General features: G+C 42.8%; 1 protein-coding gene across 4 annotated transcripts in view; it reads left to right on the top strand.

Annotated features, from left to right (window-relative positions):
• Positions 1-11,111, top strand: part of IQCK (IQ motif containing K) — a 128,437-nt gene that overhangs the window by 96,639 nt on the left and 20,687 nt on the right. The gene's annotated exons all lie outside the window — the stretch shown is intronic.

Genomic DNA, 11,111 nt, shown 5'->3' with positions numbered 1-11,111 from the left:
CTCCGCTTCTGGAGCCTGTGCTCCGCAACGGGAGAGGCCACAACAGTGAGAGGCCCGCGTACCGCAAAAAAAAAAAAAAAAGGGGGGGGTTTACATTCTGTTTCAAGTACATCTGTATATTCTGTTATATCATCTACCGTGTCACTGAACATACTCAGAATGTCATTCGGTCAGCACTAGAGAGTGGCATCATGACTTTTTTTTTTGGCTGCATTGGGTCTTCGTTGCTGTGCGCGGGCTTTCTCTAATTGTGGCGAGCAGGGGCTACTCTTCATTGCGGTGCATGGGCTCTAGGCGCGCGGGCTTCAGTAATTGTGGCACATGGCCGTAGTAGTTGTGGCTTGCAGGCTCTAGAGCGCAGGCTCAGTGGTTGTGGCACAGGGGCTTAGTTGCTCCGCGGCATGTGGGATCTTCCCGGACTGGGGCTCGAACCGTGTCTCCTGCATTGGCAGGCGGATTCTTAACCACTGCGCCACCAGGGAAGCCCCGTCATGACGTTTAATGGCTATGTGGTAGGATTTAGCGTCACTTACTTAACCAACAACATGGAATGAGATTCATGATGTATTAGCAAGTGGAAAAAAGTTGCAGGACCATAAATTTTCATTCATATTAAAAATATATACAGGGAAACAGAGAGATGTCTAAACAGCCTGGAAGAATACTTTAATGGTAGTTACCTTTAGGAATTAGGACTAGGGGGAATCTTGCACTGTTGGAATCTTTTAAATAAGTGCAGTACTTTACAATTATGAAAACCAATGGGAAAAAAATGATCAATGATCATACCTACCTCGGCAGCCTACAGGCCATCACACTCTCACCATCCATGCTCTGACCTCCCCATCCTCCCCGTCCCTGTCCCGCTTCACTAGGCTGCACCTCCTCCAGTCTCTCTTGTTCTGCCATATGCCAACGCCTTCCTCACCTCTGGGACTCTGCACCTCTTATCCCTTTCCTGCCAAATCATCCTTTCCCAGCTCATGTACGGCCATTTTTTCTCACCCTCCAGGCCTGGGGACATTACCGCCTCAGAGGGGCCTTCCCAAGTTACCCTGCCTAAAGGGAGCACAACAATATTAGCAATCTCAACATGGTGGAGTCTAAACAAAAGTTTTCTTTTTTGCCCAGAAAGTGTCTTCAACCCTGTTCTCTCGAATCTCTTTCCAGTTCCTGCATGGCATATTGGTTGGATTTCATGTCTTTTAAGTATGTTCTGATTTCATAAAGTCCAGTCTACTTAAAAATCTCAGCCTCAGATCCAATATAATGCTTACCCGCCGGCCTCTGCTCTGCCTCAGTGGGGTTGGGAGTGGGGGAAAGAATTGTCTGATCGTTCACACGTCCGCCCTTTCCTCTTCAAAGCCACTTGCTCCTTCGGTGGGTTTGGGTGGGAGGGACGGAGATCCAAGGGGCATCTTCTCTGCACTTCCTGTTGTGATCCTCTCTTGGCTGCTGCCGCTTCTCTGGCTGAGGCTGCGTGACCACCCATGTCCTGTGGGCAGGCATCCCCTTGCTGGCTCACCGACTCCTGTGTTTCATATGAGCTCTTCCTCAGGGGAGACAACATGTGGCAGAACCCCCTGTAGGGATCTGGCTCTGTCTCTCCCTCTTCTACCACCACCCGGACCCCACCTCTGCCAGTCCACTCCCAGCCTTTTGCTGCTGGGGTCTCCTTACCCAGTGGCCAGCCCTCTCGGGTGGGGCAATGGAAAGATAGTTCAAGTTACCTCCCAGCGTCCACCTGATGCAGAGGAAACCAGTGGTGGACACGCAGACTTCTCCACTGCCCCACCCCAGCATGCCTCCCCAGTTCACACTGAATCTGCTCTAACAGGCACAGTAGAATGAAGTTTAATGTAAATCTGCCCTTAAAGGAGATGACCAACCAGATAATGAAGCACCCCCATTCTTTTTCAGTTGTTCTCTTGGCTCTTCCCTCCCTTGTCTTAGGGCTTGGGTGGTGGAAGCACCCACTCTTGTCTAAGAGAAGAGAGAAAAGCAAGCACTGTCCTTTAGGACAGATTCTCAATCTTTTTGGACTGTGAACCAGTAAGAAATAGTTTTATGTCACAATTTAGTACATATGAATATGCAGATGGTTTCATATACACCTAGCTAAAACAAAAGTTTTATGAAAAAATTACCTTATTATATGTAATACCCTTTGGTATTTTCTAGTCTATTGAGTTTTTAATTTTGTTAATTCTGGACATGACTCAGTACATTTATTTCACGGGCCACTAATGTGTCTTGACCCATGGTTTGAAGCACACTGCATTGGTTCACTACTCCACAGCTCCCACAGTTTCTTCTCCCCCTTTCCTCCCCGTAGTCATTGGCTTAAGTAATGGTTAGGCCCCTGCTTCATAAACAATTGTTCTCAATATTGGCTGCATATTTGAATCACCTCAGGAGCTTTCTAAAAATACTAATGCTATTGACTGAAAACCCCAGAAGCAATGAGCATTCCTAGTGCCCAGATCTTGGTTTCTAAGTACCCCTCATTCTAAATGGAATTAGGTTGGGTTTTTTTTTTGGTTTTTTTTTGAGAAATGGTCGATTCCAGGGCTGGGGCAAGGAAAGTAGAAGAGCTTAGAATGTCTTTTGCCAGAAAATAAAGAAGACTCAGAAAATTGATGGGAACATGGGAAAAGAATACAGGCTCCAGCTTGAAGGGAGTCTCACTGGGCAAATCTGGGACAATTTAAGCATCAAAATTAACATCAAAATTTAAGCATGAAAATCAACAGTGACCGTAATGAACTCATGGACTAAAAAAAAAAAAAAAAATCCAAATGTCCATATGGATACCAAATAAAGAAACAAATAAACAAATAAATGTGAGCGAAGAGGAAGCTTTTCTCCCACATTAGAATGCCAACTAATACATTTAGCAGTATAATGAAATTTAAGTCACCATTTTGTAACCATGTTAGTGAATTAGTTGGCTCAGGCAACAATCATCAGTAGATGCTAAACCACTGAGTGAACATTTGATGAGGAACATGATATTCATAGTCTGAAAATATCTCTTCACAAGGCAGAGTCTTTAACACAGTGGGGAAAATAGTAACTTTGCATGAGAGAAGCCTGGCAGAGCCGCCTTAACCAAGTGTTGGAGATTAATGTCACCAATAACAGGACAAACTGGCATCCCATGCCTTCCAGTACGATGTACTGAGGAAGACACACATCACAGACGCTTATGCACAACTCCTGTAAAAAATGCACACCTTGAATCTAATCATGAGGAAACATCAGATCCACCCAAATTGAGGAAACACTCCCAAATAACTGATTTGGACTCTTCAAAAATGCCAGTGTCAAGAAAGGCAAAAAGATTAAAGGAGACCAAAGAGATGTGACAGCTGAATGCTGTGCATGACCTTAGATTGAATCTCGGATGGGGAAAAATGCTATAAAAGACATTATTGAGACAGTTAGCAAACCTTGAGTTTGGGCTTTATATTAGACAGTGGTATGTAGCACTATTAAGTTCCCTGATTTTGATCAATGTTCTTGGGCTATATGAGAAACCTCCTCATTCTTAAGATGCATGATGAAGGTTTTAGGGATCAAGGGATATGATATGCAGCTTAATCCCCAATGATTCAGAAAAATATAATTTGTAAAACACATGCACACATATGTATACACACAGAGAGAAAATGATCAAGTATAAACAACGGCGAATCTGAGAGTTCTTCAGATGATTATTGCAACTTTTCTGTAAATTCAAAATTACAAGATAAAAAAATACCAGTGCCTCATCTCCAGAAATTCCAACTTGGTGGGGATGGGCCCAGGGCATCCATGTTAATGTTCAGTTTCCCCAGTTCTAATGGTCAGCCAGAGTTGCTACCCTAAGGAGGCGCTAGATCCCCAGTGGTTTGTGTTCTCTTTATAATGTAGAGTCCTCTAGGCCTGAGTGTCCTACTGATGCATGATTGTACTTCCGTCATTTGCTGACTTTGCAGTTACATGCCTTCCTCGCTAAAGTGTAAGCTCCATGAGGACGAAGGCCTCGTCCTCATGCCGTGGCTGGCGCAAAGTGAGCACCAAATAAATTTTGGTTGAATGAATAAACGAGGGAATGAATGAATGGCTGGAGTTCTGAGGCTTGTATGAGTCCACATACAGACAGAGCCTGGTACAGAGCCAGGGGCTCATCAAATTGGCAGTCTTGGTGTCCCTTGTTAAGAAGCAATTCGAGCTGTAACTGTTTGGCAGGCTTGTCTGTGTACAACTGCCGGTTCATTTCACTTAGAATTGGAAGACAATCAGGGCTGTAGTCAGTTTAAAGGTCAGGAAAAGTGCAGCATGCCTATTTATTTCTGTTGTTACTTATTTTTTTGAGTTGATTTGCCGTTGGTTCGCTGATTGGTTTGGCTTGCTATGTAGCCGGGAGCGCAGGCTGGATATAACTCTGTGATCCAGCTAGCAGTGGAGGGCAAAGTGAAAGAGGTCCCACCTCGGCCACCTGCTGCCCATGTCCCTTGCTGCCTTTCCACCTTCTGAGGGTTCCAGAAGGAACAATGCTTTCCAAAAAAGATGAGGTTTTCAGTAAATGCCCCAATGTGAACTCAGGGCTAAATTTCCCATTTATGATGAGACTGTGAAATGGTTTTCAGGAAAAAAGTCAGTTCTAAACACCATCCCCAGATCTGTGGTCAGGATGGAAAGAAGTCAATACAGCACAGTTGGTAAAGGACTGGGTTTTGGAGTTGGCCAGAGTTGCCCTTGGAATCCTTTTACTTTTATCTGTGTGACCCTGATCTAGTTAACTTCATTGAGCCTCAGTATTCCCATGTGCAAAATGGGAATAATAATAATAGTCCTGTCTCATACGATTGTTAAAGGATTGCAAGAGATGATCTTTGGAATAAATCCTGGCACATAGTTCCCATATATGTTGGTTATTGTCATTATTTAAATATCTCTGTGCTTAAAACAATTTTGTATTGATTTCTTCCACTAGACTCTAAGTTCCATGGGGTTCCATGTGGGGACTGTGTGTCTTATTCATCATGATGTCCCCACACCTAGCACTGAGCCTGGTACAGAGCAGGCGGTCTGTACATATTTGGTGGATGCAGCTCTGGGTTTCATTTTGTAGATGAATAAGTTAGGCCCAGGAAGGTCGAGGGCTTGCCAAGGTCACACAGCCGAGGAAGGCCTAGGGCTGGGGCGCAGGCACGCCCTTTCTCTGTCCCGTGTTCTGACACATACGGGAGGAGAGTTGCAGAGAGACAAGACACTCTTTTGGATTCTACCATCAGACCCAAACCTCTCAGGAATCCTCCTGAACATGACATACGGCTTGTCCAATTTCTTATGACCTATGGTTTCTTGCTGTTGGTGTTTGCATTGGCTGAAGCCCTCGGGTAAGGGCTGAATTGCCAGGAGCAGGGTACAACGTGCTGCCCATCAAGTGAAGCAGAACTTTTTTTCCCCTTCAGGGGTCACCAAGCTGAATCATTTTGTTAAGTTCATGCATGGAGTTACTTCCTGTTTTAATCCTTATGAATCTGGGTAGTGTAGCGGTTTCAAAAATCAATCCCTCCCAGCCAAGGTAACACTGTAATTAGACCCCAAAGAGCTCTGATGAAGCAATTTGAAAATGAATGTTAAACACATGTAGTTCTCCTTTAGATTTGGTAAAGAAAAAAAGTGGAGTGATTGCAAATAAAAATGGGTTTTCACCTTCATGTAAGAAAACTGCAAACTCATCCACGTACAAATCCAGCAAACAAACAAATATAATTGTTTAGTGGATGCCATTTTATCCATATCGTGCTCTGGTATTTATAGTATGAATGAATTTTGCCAAGTTCATTCCTTGGAGCAACCTTGGTGCAGACAGGAGGTCTGAGGGAGAGGAACGTCAGCTGCCAGGGTAGAACCATGGTCATTTATAGCCTGTCTCATGTTACACTGAGTCAGAGGCCATCCTGAACAGGATTTTCCTCTAGGACAGAAACAGTGTGAAGTTATCCTGAAGTCTCTGTCCATCGGGACAGTTGCAGGAATTATTTTTAAAATCATGTGTGACAAGAATTACAGCTAATATAATCCAAAAGAAGATGCCAAAGTCATTTCTGAGATGTGGTCAAAAATCCTTTCTTGATTAATAGCATATTTTTAGCTTCACATAATTGGTAATTGTTTTCAAATGTGCTTTGTAACTGAATATTCATATTTTATTTGGAAATCTAGTATGAGTAAGGAGAAAGAAAACATAGAAACTGTTCCCATAACATCAGATTACATTTCTTATATATACTGCATCAGATTACATATATATACATATGTGTGTGTATATATATATATATATATATATATATATATATATATATATACAACATCAGATTGCAATTTTCAAATGTGTGTGTGTATATTGTATATTTGTGTAAATACTCTTTGAATGACTTTATCACTTTTTGATATTTTAAAGAAAAGGGTGGGGGGGGGCTGACCTGTCAAAGGAAATAGATTGTTTACTTTTGTTTGCTCACCTGTTTGTTCCCTACCTCGGTCCAAGAGTAGTTTGTAGTTGCTTACAGAAACACATATAATATAACATTTTTAGGTAAATGTGGTAATTGGATTAAGGAAAAATTAAGAGTAGAGAAAATATAAAGCCATTGAATGCAGTAAGCAAAATACTTACTCCAAGGCCTATACTTGCTAGAGATTTCTTAGGGACAAAGTAAAGAGGGAAATAAGGCCTGTTGCATAATTCATAGTGTCCATAAGAAAAAAGACAGTCCGGTTGTTCAGGAAATACTGGGCCCTTCCCTAATACCTTATGCAATGTGAATAATAACCTCAAAAATGTTCCTACAATAAAGAGAAATGTGGCTCTGAGCTTCCTAGAAGCCATAGCAATGAAGGAAATAGGATCATTACATTGTTTATTGCCTTCAAATTTCAAAAAGTTTCTTGGAAGCACTCATTCCTGGAGCTGATTTTTCTCTCGTAAAGAAGACACTATAACGTAGTGAACATCAATCTTCCTTTCCCTTAATGAGTTTCTTAGAAGGGCATTTGCTTCTGGAGGGAAAAGATAAAAGCCTGGGGTGGGGGTGGGACAGAAACCAGAGAAATTTCTTTCCTTGATTTTAAATCTAGTATTTTAAGTTTAGATTGTAATGACAAATCTTAACTATTAGGATTGGATTTTAAGGATATTCTTAAAATAAGCACCTTATCTTGGCCACACCACCTGCTTGTGACCTTAGGATGCCCCTGGAACTTAGCTCTTAAAGCAGAGAAGCCTGTCTGGGGCTCAGGAGTAGCCGTGAGTTAGCGAGCATCTACCGCATGCCAGGCCCTGTGTTTCCATGTAGCCTTCATACCTGCTCTCCCAGAGAGAAGATATTCTCTCCATTGTACAGATGAGGAAACTGGAGCTGGGAGGTTACTTGACTCACACAGGTCACACAGCCAGGAAGGCCAGAGACCAGGGATTTGAACCCAGGTCTGCCTGATGCCAGGGAACCTCTGGTCATCTCCTGCCATGGTGTCCAGTTACCTTAAGCTGTGGGTCCAGTAAGGCTCGTTGACCCCCTGCAAAGCTTCCCATCCGGGTACTGGGAGCCCCAGGCTGGACAGTGGGCAGCGTCTGGCCGTGCTTCCTACCCTGCACACTAGCCGAAATGACCACAGGCCACTGGAATAAGGGAGGTTTGACGGTGGGAGAGGCTGAGTCCTCAATCCGAAGGCTGCAGTATCTATAACCATGTTTCTGGGAGACATTTTCATCAGAGCAGGAAGCCAGGGGTGAGTGGATAAGGATGAGGATGTTTTTCTCTCCCTCCTTCCAAACTCCCTGCCCATCTACAGATGAGGAGCAGCAAAGGGCTTGGCCCCAAAAGAGGGCGCCCAGGTGCAGAGAACACCGTAGCCTACAGCTCAGGAGGTGGGTTCTGGCACTAAGTGTGACCCTTTGTGACTAACAAACATAATCTATCATATAACAAAAAAGGGCAAATTTTCAGTAACATTTTCCAGAGACAAACACTGTTTAGTATGTCAGCTCAGAGTTCAAACACTGTTTAGTATGTCAGCTCATAGAGTTTCTTCATCTGCCTATTAATACATAAGTATATATACACACACATATATTTATAAACATGAACCATATTATATATAGTATACTGTAACTTGCTTTTCTCTTCACTTGGCAATATATCATTGACATCTCTTCATGCCACATATACAGAGATCTATCTCATTATTTTTTGTGGTTCCATAAAAATGATAGATCTGTATCATACTTTTTAAAAACAAATCCCAATGAATGGATATTTGGCTTGTATTACGAATAATGCATCCATAGACATTCTGTAGGTATATTCTTGCTTACTTTTACAAGTATTCCTATAGGATAAATTCCTAGAAGTGGAATTGCTGGGTCAAAGGATATAAATATATTAAGTTTAGAAAGTGATCACCATACTGTCATCCAAAAACATTGCGCCAATTTATACTTAATGCCACCAAGTCACTTTGGAACTTTTGATGGGTGATGTAATCTTTGTGCTTCATTTTCCCTACTTGTAAAATGAGAATGATTATGCCTCAGGAATAATTCTAAATGAGGTCATTGCTTTGATATTACCATGCCTCTTTAAGAAGAGATATACTGCCTGGAAATCTAAGGTGTCGTTTTCATTTTAACTTTTTCTCTCATATCTCCCCAAACTTTAGTTCCTTTTCCATTTTAACCTGCAGAAGAAGTAAAAATTTGATTAAAAGAAATCTAGTGACTTCATGCCTTGATATTACTTTCATCAGTTCTATTTTTAAGACTCACCAGTGGGTGGGGATGTTAGGATGACATCAACTTTCATACATATCTTTTTTTTTTTTCAAATTTTATTTATTTATTTATTTATTTTTGGCTGAACTGGGTCTTTGTTGCTGTGTGCGGGCTTTCTCTAGTTGCAGCGAGCTGGGGCTACTCTTCATTGCGGTGTGTGGGCTTCTCATTGCGGTGGCTTCTTGCAGAGCACGGGCTCTAGGTGCGCGGGCTTCAGTAGTTGTGGCATGCAGGCTCAGTAGTTGTGACTCGCGGGCTCTAGAGCTCAGGCTCAGTAGTTGTGGTGCACGGGCTTAGGTGCTACACGGCATGTGGGATCTTCCCAGACCAGGGCTCGAACCCGTGTTCCCTGCATTGGCAGGCAGATTCTTAACCACTGCGCCACCAGGGAAGTCCCATACATATCTTTTCATTTAAAAGTTGCAAAAGTGCACAACTAGGATGTGCCTTCTGTTGAAATGCTCAAAGATCCCCTACTATTCTACCGAAATGAAAAGTAAAATAAAAAACGATTTCCTTTATGAAGTGGTCTGCCCCCAAAGTTCAAATCCCCAATTTAAGATTATGTAAATGGATGCTTCCAACCATTAGTTTCATTCCATCATGTGACTGTTCAGCATTCTTCTTTGCCATTATATAGACATAGAATGCTTTTGTAGGATTTAGGTAAATCCACAAATGTCTGGAAGGCTCAAGGCACCAGATTGGATTAAGTGTCCCATTTATCAGCTGTATAACCTCGTGGTGGATGCTTAATCTCTCTGTGACTCAGTTTGCATGGCAATAAAATGGAAACACTAATGTTAGTAACCACCCCATAGGGTTTTTGTAAGGGTTAAATGAAACGGAATAGTGTCTGGATGAAAAAACAAAGTGATCACTAAATGATAACTATTATTAGTAATGTAAATGCTCAACATATGGCTAATATACATTGTTATTAAGAAGATGGGGGGCTTACCTCGTGGTGCAGTGGTTAAGAATCTGCCTGCCAATGCAGGGCACACGGGTTCGAGCCCTGGTCCGGGAAGCTCCCACATGCCACAGAGCAATTAAGCCCGTGCGCCACAACTACTGAGCCTGCCCTCTAGAGCCCACAAGCCACGACTACTGAGCCTGCGTGCCACGAGTACTGAAGCCTGCACGCCTACAGCCGGTGCTCCGCAACAAGAGAAACCACCGCAATGAGAAGCCCGTGCACCGCAGCGAAGAGTAGCCCCCTCTTGCAGCAACTAGAGAAAGCCCACGCCCCGCGACGAAGACCCAATGCAGCCAAAAATTAAAAAATAAATTAAAAAAAAAAAGAATATGGGCTTCTGGGGTCTGAATGAACCGAGTCCTGCCTCCTACCGTCAGTGGTCAGGGCAAGGCACTCATCCTCTTGAAGCCATTTTCTCCTCTGTTATGTGGGGACAGTTAGGGCCCATCCCAGAGGGCTCCTGTGAGGATTAAATAATATTAAATACCATGTATCCTATTAAATAGATCCCTGGCACAAAGTGAATGATCAATAACTGGTGGCTGATTTTAGTAATATTTTTTAAACTGTCAAGAAAAACAAAAACAAAAACAAAATGTATGCCAGGTAATTTACCTGCAGCAGTGGTTCTCACTCCTGGCTGCAGGTTAGAATCCCCTGGGGGAAATTTACAAGGATGTGTCAGGCCAGAGGCCAGAGAAAGGGATTACATGTGTTTATTCTTAGTAGTGGATTTGTTGTAACCACATCAGCAAAATCCTGATACTATGGATTAGCTGCAAGATTCCAGTAATAGCTTTGGATTCAAAATCTTCCTTTGCAAGGGTTCTTCTCACTAATGCAATATCATCTGGATTAAAATTCAGGGGATCTGAGTTCCTGGCCCAACTCTGCAATTTACCAGCTAGATGAGTCTTGCTCTCTTCTTTGAAAAGTGGAAGAAGTGAGCCAGGAAATCTATAAAACAGGAAATCTGATAGGTGTTTGCTGTACAATCTTCTGCCTCCTGGGCAAAGAGGCCTATTGTTGGGCAAATCCAAACCTTGGAAAACTATTGCTCTTGTCTTGGTGGTGGTTGTTGGATATGGGAGTTTGGTCTCAAGATGGAAGGCAAAAACAATAGATGGGGAACATTCTGCGCTTTGCTGGAGAGAGTGGGGTGAGATAGTGAGAGCCAGAGAGTAACTGGGGAGGGGAGAAGAGGGAAGGGTAGCCTGGGTATTTGGCACTTTAGGAGAATTTTCGGGGGAAGAGTAGGGATGTTTAAAGGCAGTTTCCCTTTGGTCATATATTTGAGGAGTGGGA

Source organism: Physeter macrocephalus, chromosome 14 (assembly GCF_002837175.3).
Source record: "Physeter macrocephalus isolate SW-GA chromosome 14, ASM283717v5, whole genome shotgun sequence".
Lineage (NCBI taxonomy): Eukaryota > Metazoa > Chordata > Mammalia > Artiodactyla > Physeteridae > Physeter > Physeter macrocephalus.
The sequence above is the reverse complement of the archived record's forward strand: the minus strand, read 5'-3'. Positions and strand labels throughout refer to the sequence as shown.